A 15,555-nucleotide genomic window follows, 5' to 3' on the forward strand; every position below is an offset into this window, starting at 1 on the left:
TAAACATTAAGAATATATAATTTAGGATAAAAGGGCACATCTTTACCAGTATTCTGATCAGCACCTTTTTCCAAAAACACATTATCCGTGGGCACTCCCACATACAATAAAACAGAGATGATAAATTGTATTGCATGCATATAAGATTTGGTAATTGTGGTCTACCTCTGTCATATGGCAAAAATAACAAGGAAAAGCTAAGTCATGGATATTTGTTTTTGGAGCTTTTCTTTAACAATTGAAAAAAGAAATTGCAAGAATGGCATTTTTAAATGCATCTGTAATTAGCTGGGCTCATTTTGTTAGTGGGAATTAAAATTGGGAAGTAGAGCCTCTCATTCTTTGCTGTTAGAATTTAAAAAAGTGGTATTATTTTGTAACCTGTAGCAGAACTGCCCTGTAACTGACCCCTCTCCCTTGCAGTTCCAGCTGCAAGGTTCTGGGACAGAGTGACTCAAATTCTGGGAGAGGTTTTTTCCAACAGGATACGCAGGGACCCTCAGACAATGTACCTGGGTTTGACTCTTTTCAAAATATTGATCTTGGCATGTAAAAAGGCCATAACGAGAAACTGGCTGAAAAGTGGAGTACAGTGGCTGGACATTGTCGATACCATTTTGCATACCAAAAAAAAAAAAAAAAAAAAAAAGTAAAATAAATAAAAAGTTAAATAAAAAAAAAAAAAGGGAAGAAAGCTTGTAAAGATTAGGGCTCTTACAGCTGCAGATGTCTGGTCAGTGCTATTTTCTAAAGAAAAATCTATTTGTGCTCCAATAAACTATCCCTAAGTCAAGCTGTCTGGAGGAGAAAAAAGCTGGGGAAAAAGGTATGAAACTGAAGCATTGTCTGAGATTGTTATGACATCATACCAACATCTTGTAATGTTGGATATTAAGTTGCCTGAGGCCCTGCAATCGACTGGCGACTGGTCCAGGGTGTACCCCGCCTCTCTCCCGTTGATGGCTGGGATAGGCTCCAGCACCTGCTCAACCCCGGAAAGGATGGGCAGTATAGAAAATCGATGGATGGAAGTTGCCTGAGATTAAAAAACAATCACTTCAGGAAAAACGAGTTGGTACTGGAGTAAAAGAAAAATGTTAGCTTGCTGTGGTTCTTACTTCTCCACACACTGACCAAGTTAGTCTTTTATAACATTTCAGTAGCTTTTTTTCTGCAGGTTAAGGTTGTCAATCTCAGTGGACCTATCCAGCTCTGATTGGAGTGCACAACTGAAATCCCCAGAAAAAAAAAAAAAAAAAAAAAACTGGCAAGGCAATAAAGATTTCTGAAAAAGTTAAAGTTATCAGTATCTGTTTCATACATGTGGTGGAAATTCTTGTGAGCTGATGGAAGGAGTTCACCATGAGACTTTAGATGTCTTATGCAGAAATATTTACTGCCGGCTTAAAGCATTAAGGACAAGTTGATGAGCAACACAATGTCCACAAGTGAACCAAGGTAGTGACTCGCCAAATCCCGAAGATGTCCCTTCTAATGGGGCATTTTAATACCCCCAGTGTCACATGTTTTTTTCTTTCTACTCCTTGAACTATTCCCTATTATGGATATTCCATATTACCTTAGCTGGAACAAATGACACTTTCCGCAAGTTGCTGGAGCAATATATGTTACTCATATTAGGATGCTCCAAGTGATACAACTGCTGACTACTTCAACCACAAAAGCTTCTTTTCTGTGCTGCTGCAAGGTGTGGTGGATCATCTGGAGTAGAGCGGTTGTCCACCTATCATAAGGTTGGTGGTTCAACCCCTGACTCGGCAGTCCACATGCTTGGACCCAAAGCTGACCACAATATGCCATCGGTGTGTCAGCGGATAACGCCCGCAACGAGCAGGTAGTTTAACTGCGGTATGAATGTGTGGGTGAATGGCTGAATGCAGACTTGAGTTGTAAAAGCGCTTTGAGAAGTCTTTAGACTCGAAAAGTGCGATAAAAATACAATCCATTTACCATCACTGCATGATGTTTAGTAAGTGGCATCAAACAAATAATTCAGTAATTGGGGGCTCCCTCAGAATTTGGTGACAATTTAGAGTCCATTGTAAACACAAGAAACCGCTTTTGTCAAGTCCTATTCTAGCAAACCCCTACTTCCCTCCCTCTCTCATTGATCCAGCATTTAAGCTATGGAAAGGTAAAGGCTTCACATGTGTTAGGGACCTCTTTAAAGATGGTACTTTTATTTCATTTGAACATTTAAAGGTGCATCACAATATTTCAAATAGTCATTTTTTTAGGTATCTGCAGGTTTGACACTTCATCAAGACACGCTTCTCACCTTCCTTAACTCCCATAGAAGAGGATTGGGTTGACAATTAAGTTAACAGGGATCCACAAATAAAAGGCTTTGTCTTATTCGTATACGACACAATCCAAACTGTAGCCCCTGCCTCCCTTCACCATATAAAGGCTAAATGGAAGGAGGATCTTAACCTGCAGATGTGACCTGGCAACTGGCAATGAGTAGGGTGAATGCATCCTCTGTCTGTATTAGACATGGTCTGATTCAGTTCAAAATATTCCACAGAATGCATTTTTGCCAGAGCAGACTAGCTAAGCTCTATCCAAATACTGACCCAAACTGTGAAAGATGTCACCAGACCGAGGCCACCCTCAGTCACATGTTTTGGTCTTGCTTAAAGCTGAGCTTTTTCTGGTTACCCATCTTTGACACCATTTCTTATGTTTGTAAGAAAGAGATTAGCCCTAACACAGTAATAGCGATATTATAAGAGGGCTAAGCCTCCAACACATACATGCTGGCTTGAGGAAGTAATGGTCCATTTAAAGTTGGAGAGACTGAGGTACTCGTCTTGAGGCTGTACTGTAAAAATCTATAAGGTGTGGCAACTATTCATGGATTATTTCAACAACTATATGCCTGCACAAGATTAAACCCCACCCCCCACCCCTACTCCCATCCTCAACCCATGTTGTAGGCACTGAGGCCAGCCGGCTTGTCAGCCAGAACATCAGAGATCCCCTCTGAAATCTGGAGGAAAACACACAGAGGATACAGTGGAGGAAAAGAGCTGGGTCGAGACAACAGAGGCTTATCGAGAAGAGGAGATATAAGCCATGTCTCCCCTCTCTCATCATGGGCAATGTGAGGTCGCTGGCAAACAAGGTGGACGAGCTAACAGCACTCGCCAGGAGTCAAAGGGAGTACTGAAAGTGCAGCCTGATTTGTTTTTCGGAAACATGGTTGCATCAGGACATATCCGACGACAACGTCTCCATCAGTGGCTTTCAGACTGTTCGAGCCGACCAGGATTGCACCCAGAGCGATAAGCGTAAAGGAGGGGAGCTCGCTGTTCTAGTCTACAACCATGGTGTAATCCTGGTCACATTACCATCAAGGAACGTATTTGTTGCCCGGACATTGGCTGTTGGGCTCAGGCCATATTATTTGCCCAGGGAGTTTTTCCATGCCATCATCCTTGCTGTTTACATCCCCCTCTCTGCCAGGAGGACATTGACGGGCTCACAGTGCATCACGGACTATATCACCTTCTGTGTGGACTCCACTGTCCCAGCCAGGACTGTCCATTGTTATCCAAATAACAAGCCGTGGGTGACAAAGGACATCAAAAACATCCTCAACGAGAAGAAGAGGGCTTTCAGAGCTGGCAACAGGGAGGAGGTGAAAACGATACAGAAGGAACTGAAGGTGAGAATCAGTGAGGCTAAGGAGAAATACGGGAGGAAGCTGGAGTGAAAACTCCAGCAGAACAATTTGAGAGAGGTCTGGAGCAGTGGCGGATGCAAAACGTGACAGATGGGCGGGCATGGATTAAGTCTGGGCAAGCCTGATCACCACTTCGCCAAAATTGATAAGGTGTGTGTGCATGAGCGCACGCACAAGCACTTTATTGCGCACACACACACTGAAACCACCACACATCAAGTATGTGACCAATCACGTGCGGCTTGAACGGAAAAAAGTCGAGAAAAATACGAAAACAGAACAAAAAAAACCCCAAAGCGGCTCACTCTCTGGCTCCAATCGTCTACTTCAAACCGACACACGACTGACACATCACTACTGTGTTACGCTAGAAAGTGTTCAGCACCTACCTACAGTAATAGGAGGTTTGAGGCGTAATCCCTGATTATTATTATTATCATTATTATTATTACTATTAAACTGGGCTGTTGCAGTTTACATGCGGTTTAAATGGAGTTTGAAGGAAGGAAGAGAAATCGTCTTGTCTGACACGAACGAAGTGGGTGGCTGGAGTGGAGGAAACACATCTGAACGCAGTTTATGCATCTTTACTATTAATGGAAAAAAAAACAAAAAAAGAGTTCATGGCATGCACCTCCATGCCTTGAAAAATGAATTCAATCCATGGTGCTCTTCTGTCCTCTGCGGCTGGGAGGCGATGGAATGATTTGTGCTCCTCTTTACAGCCAATAACAGAACAACGCCTGGACATGATTCATAACACAGTGCTTTCGATAACCTAACAGTGGATCTGTGGGAAGGTGGCGCTGGGTGGAGAGAGACCGAGCGCCGAATTCAAAGGGCTTGTGTGGAAGCTGCAGGCAGGGTGCTTACAGAAATCTGTATCTCACTCAAAAAAGCACGGACGGTCTTGTTTCACACTTTGTATGTGTGTGGCAGCACCAGAGACCCAAACAAGTGAGTTTTTAATAATATGGGACATAACTGTGAAAATCGTTTTATTTAATTTTTTTTCTTTATTTGAATTTCTGACTGGGCGGGCAAGCTGTCAATCACGCCCACCCGTAGCTCCGCCCCTGGTCTGGAGTGATATGAGGACCATCACTGGCTTCAGGACAAGCAGCAGAGGAGTTGATGGTAGCGTTGACAAGGCAAATGAACTGAATCTGTTTTTTAATAGATTTGACACTTCAGGCCTGGCTCATCCCCCCTCTGACTCCTCTGTTGTCTGTCCTGGATGACCATCATCAACCACTCCCCACTCCCCCCCTTCCTTTTCCTTCTCCTCACTATACTCCTTCTCACTAAATAAACTGGACTGGGCAAAGAACATTGACGATCTCTACAGGAAGGGCCAGAGTCGTCTCTACTTCCTAAGGCGACTCACTATGCTCAGGATTTTCTATGAGTCTGTGGTGGCAAGTGCTATTCTCTATGCTGTTGCATGCTGGGGCAGCAGGCTGAGAATGGCAGACGCCAACAGACTCAACAAACTGATCCACAAGGCCAGAGATGTTGTGGGGATGGAGTGTGACTCTCTGACGGTGGTGTCAGAGAGGAGAATGCTGATAAACTACGGACTATCGTGGACAGCATCTCACACCCACTTCATGATGTACTGGCCAGGCAGAGGAGGACATTCAGTGAGAGACTCATACCACCTAAACTCAGGACTGAGCGCTACAGGAAATTATTCCTGCCTGTGGCCATCAACCTGTACAACTCCTCCCTCTGAATGGCCCTTGGACTTTTCACTCATCTGTTACATATTTGACTAAACTTTGCACATCTGTTACTTGCACATTCATTTGTAATACTTTGCACATCTGTATGTATTACTTTGCACATACTTCGCACACCCGTTTGTATAGACTGTTTATTTTTTCTCATTATATATATATATTGTTTTATATTCTGTCTATATTTTGTGGTATATTTTGTTTTATATATATATATTCTCAATATAAATTTTTGTTTTTATATTTGCTTTTTATATATATAGTTCTCTCTCTCTTTTCTTTCTTTTCTAATTTTATTCTAATTCCATTCCTGTAAGGAGTACTGCAACTAAAACAATTTCCCCTTAGGGATTGATAAAGGATCTCTGATTCTGATTCTGATTATACTACTGAGGCCAAGGTGGAACTTTGTTGCCTGAATAGATTGGAGGGGTGGATGTACCTCTATTCCTCCTGAGGGATTCTGTGTACCCTCTCTTCCCTTGCCACACGAAGCGTTTACTGAGGGAAGAGGCATTATAGCAGAACAAGTCCAGTTCAACCACTGGCTCAGTATGGCCTTAATGACAGTGGAGGGAGCATTTGGGAGGCTCAAGGGAAGGTGGAGGTGCCTATCAAGACAAATGACAGCCACATCCCTTTTGACAGGAGATAAATAATGTATGCTGTAAGCTTCATCATTTTTGTGAATTATATAATGTATATTTTGATGGGGAAGTCACCATTTTTCAAAGGGTTGGGGAGGAGTTTTTCAAATGGATGAGGAGGCTGGTCAGGGTGAAGATGAGAATGACGCAGCACAGCAGAATCAGACTAATGTTGGCTGGGACATTTGAAATGCCTTGTGTTCCTATTTTGCAAGAGTTTAGGTTCAGGGTTGGACAGTGTATCAGTTCCAAGTCCCAGTATGCAATGCTATATTGGAGAGACACAATATTTTGTGAGACTTGGAGAATAAAGTCGGAATTTTACGAGAATAAGACGTAATTGTACGCGTGTTAATGTTACAAGAATGAAGTCATAATTTTTCAAGAATAAACTTGGAATTTTATGAGAAAAGAATATTACAGTACCTATTCTATTCAACGGAAGTTAACAAAACAGGCAAGAGCACGGGCAACCCCCTACCACCCACTGTCTCCGGTGTCATACCATCCCACACAGTCAACAGGTAATGTCATGTTGTACATTTTGCTCATATTACAACCCCAGGGTTACTTGTGATTTACAGCTACTTCCAAGGAGCCTACATTAGCTAATTTATGCTAATGTCTGTTAGTTACTGGAAAACTTAGCCTGGCTTGATTTATTTGACGTAACCTTAAATATTAACCTACAATTTTCAAAAAATGACCCAAGCAATTCTACATGTGACACATGTGAATAATGTTATGCCGCTTCTTTTTGGATATACATTTATCATTCTTGTGTTAAACGTCGGATAGAAGTCTTAATAAATAATATATATTGGTTGAAGGCAAGTGGGTCTTGGCTATTTTGCCAAGACCTACTTCTACTCAGACTGATCTGCACTGATGCTTAGTTGGTCTATGTCCCTCTGCCGTGTCAGGGGACCTCAGGATCTGATGGTTTTCATAAGATGCCAAAGCAAAAAAGGGACACTTGCCGGGTGATAAGCACAATGTTGCCTCATTTAAATGCCAAAAATACTAACCAATGCTCTTCAGGGCCGTGCTCACGAATGGTGTACCATTGTCAGACGAGATCTTACCTGGAATTCCCTATCTGGTAATTATTCCTCTGATTAGAGCTTTTGCTACTGCTGCTGAATCTTGCTTAGAGGTGGGAAACGCCTCCACCCACTTGTATAACATGTCATCAAAAACCAGACAGTATTTCTTTCCTTCACTAGGTGTTAGCTCAATGAAGTCCATTTGTAATTGATCAAAGGTTTTTGTGGTGGTGGATGAGCACTGCATGCCTCTGCTTGCATTGTTAGTGGCACAGATCACACAACTTTGACAAAATCTTTTGGGAGAAGTTAGAGAAACCCTTTGTGAACCAATACCTCAGTATTTCACTCATCTTACCACCTTTGGACACATGATCCTTTCCATGTGTCAACTTAGCATAATGAGGAAAGAAGTATTTGGGCAAACATTGTTTACCATTTGGTCATACCACCCTTTGTTAGAAAAAGAGCATCCTGCTTTTTTCCATATCAGCCTCTCTTCATGGCTGGCTCTGGCCTGTAGGTCCTGCAAATCAGCTGTGTCAATGGTGGTTTAGAAATGGCAAGACATTGTGAGGTGTTTTTAGTATTGTTAGTTGTGCTGCTGCCTTAGCTGCAGCATCCGCTCTGGCATTTCCCTGTGAAACAAAATCATCATTGATCAGGTCTGGGGGAACATGCTACAGTTATATAGAGTTTAAAATTCTCCTCCTTACTTACAAAGCCATAAATGGCCAGGCACCTTCTTATCTTAAAGAGCTCATAGTACCTTATTGCCCTACTCGAACACTGCGTTCCCAGAATGCAGGTCTACTTATGGTTCCTAAAGTCTCAAAAAGCAGAACAGGAGTCAGAGCATTTAGCTATCAAGCTCCTCTCCTGTGGAACCATCTTCCAGTCTTTGTCCGGGAGGCAGACACTGTCTCTACATTTAAGAGTAGGCTTAAAACTTTCCTTTTTGATAAAGCTTATAGTTAGGGCTGGCTCAGGCTTGTCCTGGACCAGCCCCTAGTTATGCTGCTATAGGATTAGATTGTCGGGGGACATCCAAAGATACACCGGGCTCCTCTGTCCTTCTGTCCCTCTCCATCCGCACGCTCTCATGTCCTACCACGGCGTGTTACTAACTTAGCTCCTTCCCCGGAGTCTCTGTGCTTTGTCGTCTTGCAGGTTCCCATGGACAGTGGCTGAATCTGGATTGTGGATTGCAGCTGCGTCTCCTGCCTTGGCCCTGCCTGACATCCACTGCAACTGCTACTGCTGTTATTACATCCACTGTCACTGTTACTGTGATTGCATGTCTGTCTCTCTCTCTCTCTCTCTATGACTGCATGTCTGTCTGTCTGTCTGTCTGTCTGTCTGTCTGTCTGTCTGTCTGTCTGTCTGTCTGTCTGTCTCTCTCTCTGTCTGTGGTTGTCCATCATCTGGTGTAGGGTGAAAGGTTGCAGTGTTGAGGACATTTTATCTTTTAACAGTAATTAGGCATGTCAAGCAGAATTGTGTTGCACCTGAGCTTGTTGTTGACAGGTGAGAGGTTTTCTGTTCAAGCAAAATCATTGAAACAGCATGTGGTACCAGTAGAGTGAGATCAGCATAGCCTACAATGTCACATGATGCTGTCACAGCTTTTCCACAGCTGCCACAACTCTGAGACATGTAGGGAGTCCTGCAGCAACTGAGTCAAGTTTGCTGTAAAATAGGCTACAGGTGTCTGTCGTCCCCCATGGTCTCGTGTCAATATTGACATCATGTACCCATCCCATTCATCAACAGTCTGTGTTAATGGTTTGATGCAATCCGGAAGGGCCTAATGTCGGAGCAGATTGCAATGTCAATTTCAAATCCACAAACCTAAGGTATCCATATGACTTTGTCTTTTGCTATGAGGCCTTTTCCATGAGTGAGAGTGCTTCATGGTGCCTCAATTTCTGCATAGTTTGGGATCCATTGTCTGCAATATGACGTCATTCCTAATAAACTCATAAGGTGTTTTTTTTTGTTTCAGGCTGTGGGATGTTTTGAATTAACTTTGGGTGTGGGTGACAGGGTTTTGCCCTCTGCTGTGACCACAACCCAACTTGTTTAGAAACAAACTGAAGCTTTAACAAACTGGGGCCCGTTGCACAAAAGTAGGATTAAGACATCCAGGATAAGTGAGTTCAACCAATCCAAAACATGAGCGTCCAGGCTTAATTGGTTGCACAAAGACCAAGCCAGGATGAGCAGACACGGATTCAACAAGCCAGGTGAAACCTATCCTGGATAAGTATGTGCGCGTGGCTTCCTTAAATAGACCCCGCCATCGATCACAGATTCACCATGGCAACTAGAGCGCCATACTTTTCACCGTCGGAGGCAGAAGTCCTCATGGAGGCTTACGAGGAGGTGAAGGACCAACTTAAAAAGAAAGGCAACAGCACCACAGTTATAAAACAACTAGAGAAAGCATGGCAAAGTATTGCAGACTGCCTGAATGCATAAGTAGCGCACAAATGCCCACTCACTGCTCTGCTGAAACCATCACAATTACAATCCAAATAGTTGATTAACATCTCCAAAAACGTAGTTGTACTCTGATTATGAATCCATTGAAATTGTAAGTGAAATTATGTAAATGTAACTCCATCAGACTGTATAAGTCCTTGTTATACCATGGTCTGAGTGAATACTCAATTCTGATTGTTTGCAGGGTGTCCATTAAAAAGTATTGTAGAACACCTATAAAAAAAAGTTCTGGTCAAATAGCCTGATTGTTCTAAATTATTGCGCTGGCTCAAACGCTAGTTGGTAACCGTGGCAACAGAAACTTGCTTACCTTACTTACTTAATAACTTACTTGCTTGATGGTGGATAATATAAAAACGGAAGTGGAAGCAACCGTCCTCCGCTTCATGTTGGATGGTTCACGCCTCCATGTTGTCCATTCATTTCTGATAATGGACACCTCGTCGAGCTTTATCCCTTACATAATTTCACTTTGGGATGAATAAAGTTGATCTTATCTTATCAAGTTAGATTGATTTGGCCTCTTATGTTTGTGCTGTATACAAGCTTGCAGGCTACTGCATCCGTTCATTTGTCTGTTCATTTGTTGTGTACGGATTTGTCCTGCATTTATTTCAGTGTGCAGACATGTGAGGTGTATTATATACAGACTGTTGGATGTGTGTTTATTCTTGTGCTGTATAATATGCTTTGATTCTGTGCTTTCTATCTTGTAGAGTCACTGTGTGACTTCAGTTTGGAAAAGAACTGATGCTTTGATTTATCCTTATTCAATAAAGGAACATCATGTTTCTCTCTGATGTGTATTTATATTTATATCGGATGTGTATTTTATATATAGTCTATGGGAAACTGTCCATCTGATGATTGCAGCATCATCTAAAATCACCATTTATCTACAATGATTGAAATTAATGAAATTAATTGAAATTGAAATTAATGATGCTTATGTTTTGTGTTAATGTTTAAATAATGACAGTGGATCTAGTTGAATGTGATAACAATGTGTAGTGGTCAGTGGAATAACTATTGGTTTCTGTTTGTGATAACTGCTGACTGGGATAAGGGATGAGATTAAATAGATCCTGGAACTTAGCCTGGTCTGGAGCAGGCTAGCTCCACAGAATAAATCTCCATCCTAACTTATCCCATAACATATCCCACTTTCCGCTATCCTGCTTTTGTGCAGCTGGATCACAGATAAGTTGAGCCAGGATAACCAACATATCCCGCTTCTTTTGTGGGAGAGCAAATTCTGAACACAAAACACTGATTTGATACCCTCAACCGTGTCTTTTTTTTTCTTCCTTTTCTTTTCTTTTCTTTTCTTTTCTTTTTTTCAAAGGATATTGATTTTTGCTTGGCCTGGATTTTGGTGCGATCACAACCAGTTCACCATTTTTAATCACTCCTACATCATATTTGTGTTTCATCCACAAACATGATGGTACCTGATTTAACTCAGGAATTTCAGAGATGTCTTTTTGAAAATGTCATTGCTGGAGAATGAATCAGAATCTTTTACCTCTGTGTCTCTTTGGAATCTGTTTCTGGAATGAGCTCAACAGTCCCTACCACGGTTATTACAGCAGAAAACCTTTTTCGGTGCACCTTTAGATGCGGGTGGAAATCCACATCAGGATCTGATGTTTTTCCCCACCAGGAGGCCTCATTGCATGCTTTTATTCAAGGTCCTAAGTCCTTCCACCTTTTACTTTTGGGTTTGACCAGTGAAACATGGGGGTTGAAGTATGGTACCCTGAGCAGACTTTGAGAAGATGGATTAGACAAAGTTACTGACGCAGCACATTGATTGTGTGACCAGTATAACCAGTCTAGTTCAAGTGTGTGCCTGTCCTGATCTGTCCGATGTTTTGCATGTCAATGGATGCATTTTTACTTATCTGTTGTGTGGAGTGGTCTGCCTTCTCAGCCTTTGCGTCATAACCAGTGTCCTCTGTCACAGTCCTGCATAGCACTTACCTGTGCTGCAGCTCTTCAGCCATGCCCCATACCTGTCTATCTGCACACCTAGCCTATTAGGTTCATCTGGAGGGTATTTAAGCCACGCTGTCATTCTTCCCATTTGCCCGATTGTCTTTGCGCCATGCCAGACTTCCCAGTGTTCTTCTCCAGTTTGATCTCCGGTATCCGACCTCACCTCTTACTGACTACTCCTTCTGTCCTAGCCCTGTGTCTGCGGGTGTGCAGATCTTACCGCCTCAGCGGTTACAAAGAGCACATTCCTCCTTCCAAGAGTGATTTTGACCTTGCTGAAATCTGTCAGTGATTTCCACGTTCAATCCGCTCTCCTCACACTAACTCCTTCTGAGCTGGCTCTCTGCTCAGTACGGCACATTGTTGCTCCAGGTGTCCGTTGTCCTGTGTTCCCAGTAAATTGGCCGGCACTGTAATTGGGTCCTCCATTAGCCCGTTACAGTCCTCACTGGGACACAGCACCGATGTTTACTCCAGAGGTCAGCTGATCGCGCTGAGGCCGGCCAGCTTGTCAGCCAGAATATCAGAGATCCCTGCTGAAATCTGGAGGAAAACACACAGAGGATGCAGGGGTGGACAGAAAAAGTGAAGGAAAAGAGCTGGGTTGAGACAACAGAGGTTTATGAAGAAGAGGAGATATAAGCCATGTCTCCCGTCTCTCATCATGGGTGTCAAGTTATGTATGGATTGTTCAGTTCCTGCCCAAACTTGAAACAGCCTGGTCAACTTTAAAGGACGCACGGGACAACTCACTCTTTCTCTTATTTTAATCCACATTGAGAGTCAATTCACATCCACTTCATTACATTCCAGTTAAGTAAGAGTAATTAGGATTATAACCTTTAAAGGAACAAAGAAAAATACACATATTATTTCACAAGCTAAACATCATCACTTTAAAGTAGAATTATTTCCAAAACCTATCTATGGTACCAAATCATCTCAAGCAATATCATAGGAGCTTTAACAAATGAGGACAGAGTAAAAAAAAACAAAACAAAAAACAACAACAAAAAAAACTGTACAAACCAAATCATGCCATACTGATACCAATTCCTGTTTTCTCAAAATGTAATATTCCTTATGCTGCCCATCAACATCAAATTACAACTAATCAAATTATGGTTGTGAGTCACCAGTATCAAACATAAATATGCAAAGACCAAATGTAAATAAACTAAACAGTCAATATGTTTAAATAATATTATTAAGTGACAAACACTCTCAACATAACTCAGAGATAATTATGATTGTCGCTTACTTCTTGCACATCAAGTCAAGCATTTTTCAACGGAACACAAACTCACAAACTCAAAATCAGTGTTTTTTCAGTAATTTAGTAACATTTTAATTCCATAGCAGCAGTGTCTTTGCTTGAACCGAAAGCAGAACATTCCTAAATCCTAGCCCCCGCTCCTTCAAATTTTTTTTTTAATTTTTAATTTTTTTTTTTAATTGTTGTAAATACACCACCGCCGCATGTCTCCACCTTCACAGCAGAGTCCAATGTTAATCATTCACAAGAGCGCGGCCTTGAAAGTGACATCACGTCAAGCACCCAGGAACCAGGTCAGAGAGTCAGGAGTGTCATCTTGGAAAATAGGGCAGCGACTTACCGGAGAAAAGGTAAATTTATTAGCTTAAGATAACTCCTAACAGATTTTACAAGTTAAATAGACATTCACAAAATATTGATGGCCAGCTAACGTTACGTAACATATCAGTAGCTTAAGTTAATTGGGCCCGGTGCCAACTCAGTGTCGCTAACGTGAGTAAACTAATTGATAGCATTAAGCTAATATCTACATGCCATGATATAACTGCTAACTGCATTTTCAGATGATTCAGATTTCAAATATTTCTCTAAGAAGAGAAAGACAGCTGACGAAGATGACACTAGTCAGTAGTGATGTGACGGCTGTCAGAGCCTCTCTTTGAAGTGAATGATCGGAGCCTCCTGCCTGGGAGCTAGAGTGAGAGCCGCTTTGGGGGTTTTTTTTGTTGTTGTTGTTGTTTTTTCTAGACTTTTTTTCCGTTCAAACCGCAAGTGATTGGTCAACTACATGATGTGTGGTGGCTTCAGTGTGTACGCCCTGAGCAGCAGGAGCGGGGGTTACAGACACACACACACACACACACACACACACACACACACACACACACACACACACACACACACACAAATTTGATAGAAAGTATGTTTTGTACAAAATCTGAGGAGCCATTTGGGAGCCAAAAGAGCTGGCTCTTTTATGAGAGCCAAGCCCTGACAACCGGCTCTCTTAAAAGAGATGGAATTCCCATCACTACTAGTCAGGTATCATTAACCTTTTACTGACTCATAAATGATGATGGTTAGGTAAAAAATTGTGTCCACACACAAATGATCTAATGTGAATGTTTTGTGTGATTGTATAGACAAGTAACATTAGACAAGGAGGAGCAGTGGAACAAAGTGAAGGAGAGCTGAGTGAAGGAGCAGGAGAGAGAGATGAGAGTAGAGGAGAAAAACCTAAAGGGAAGCACAGGCTATCAGGCTGGGACCCTAAATGGCTTGAAAAAAATAGCCGGTTCCACTCATGACTCTAACACATTGATAATGATGAGTGTTGATGAACCTTTTTTTCCTTTCTTCTCTTTTCCTTTTTTTTTTTTTTTTTTTTTTTGCATAATATACATGTCAATATTTCTGTTAAATAAATAAAAAATAAAATAATAAATAAATTCAGTGTATTGCCATTGTAAGTGCAGTGATCACTAATGGCACTTTACTCCTATAGGAATGTTCTGCTGCTTATGTTGGCAGCATAAGCATTTTTTATTTTTACATTCGGCCTTTAAAAAGCTATTTTCGACGGGCCACTCAATAAATAGGTTGTAAAAGTAAATTCTGCGGTCAAGTGTCATTTGTTTATGCCGCCACAGCTCCCCGCAGAGCCTGCTCCCAGTGCTGAAAAAAATCCTAGAGGAAACACTGACGTGAGGTTGCTGGCAAATAAGGCGGATGAGCTAACAGCACTCGCCAGGAGTCAGAGGGAGTACCGGGAGTGCAGTGTGATGTGTTTTTCTGAGACTTGGTTGCATCAGGACACACCCGACGACAACGTCTCCATCAGTGGCTTTCAGACTGTTCGGGCCGACCGGGATTACACCGAGAGCGGTAAGCGTAAAGGAGAAGGGCTCGCTGTTTTAGTCAACAACCGATGGTCATATTACCATCAAGGAATGTATCTGTTGCCGGGACAATGAACTGTTGGCTGTTGGGCTCAGGCCATATTATTTGCCCAGGGAATTTTCACATGCCATTATTGTAGCTGTTTACATCCCCCCCCGCCAACCCAATGTCAGCATGTGACGTCATTCACTCCGCCGTGACCCGTCTGCAAACTCAACACCCGAGTGCTTTCATCCCTATCTCGGGTGACTTCAACCATGTCACCATAGTAACAACACTGCCCAATTTCATGCAGTATGTGAGCTGTCCTACAAGAGAGGAGAGAACCCTGGACTTCCTGTATGCTAATGCTAAGGATGCATACAGCTGCTCCCCTCCTCCCCCCTCTGGGCAGGTCAGATCACAATCTTGTGCACCTCACTCCCTGTTAAGTGCCTCTAGTGAAGAGTCAGCCTTCGACCACAAGGACAGTGAGGAGATGGTCAGAGGAGACATATGAGACACTGCAGGGCTGTTTTGAGGTGACAGACTGGCAGGCACTCTTTGAGCCACATGGGGAGGACATTGATGGGCTAACAGAGTGCATCACGGACTACATCACTTTCTGTGTGGATTACACTGTTCTAGCCAGGCCTATCCATTGTTATCCAAATAACAAGCTGTGGGTGACAAAGGACATCAAAGTCATCCTCAATGAAAAGAGCTGGTAACAGGGAGGAGGTGAAAACAATACAGA

Source organism: Chaetodon trifascialis, chromosome 6 (assembly GCF_039877785.1).
Source record: "Chaetodon trifascialis isolate fChaTrf1 chromosome 6, fChaTrf1.hap1, whole genome shotgun sequence".
Taxonomy (NCBI): domain Eukaryota; kingdom Metazoa; phylum Chordata; class Actinopteri; order Chaetodontiformes; family Chaetodontidae; genus Chaetodon; species Chaetodon trifascialis.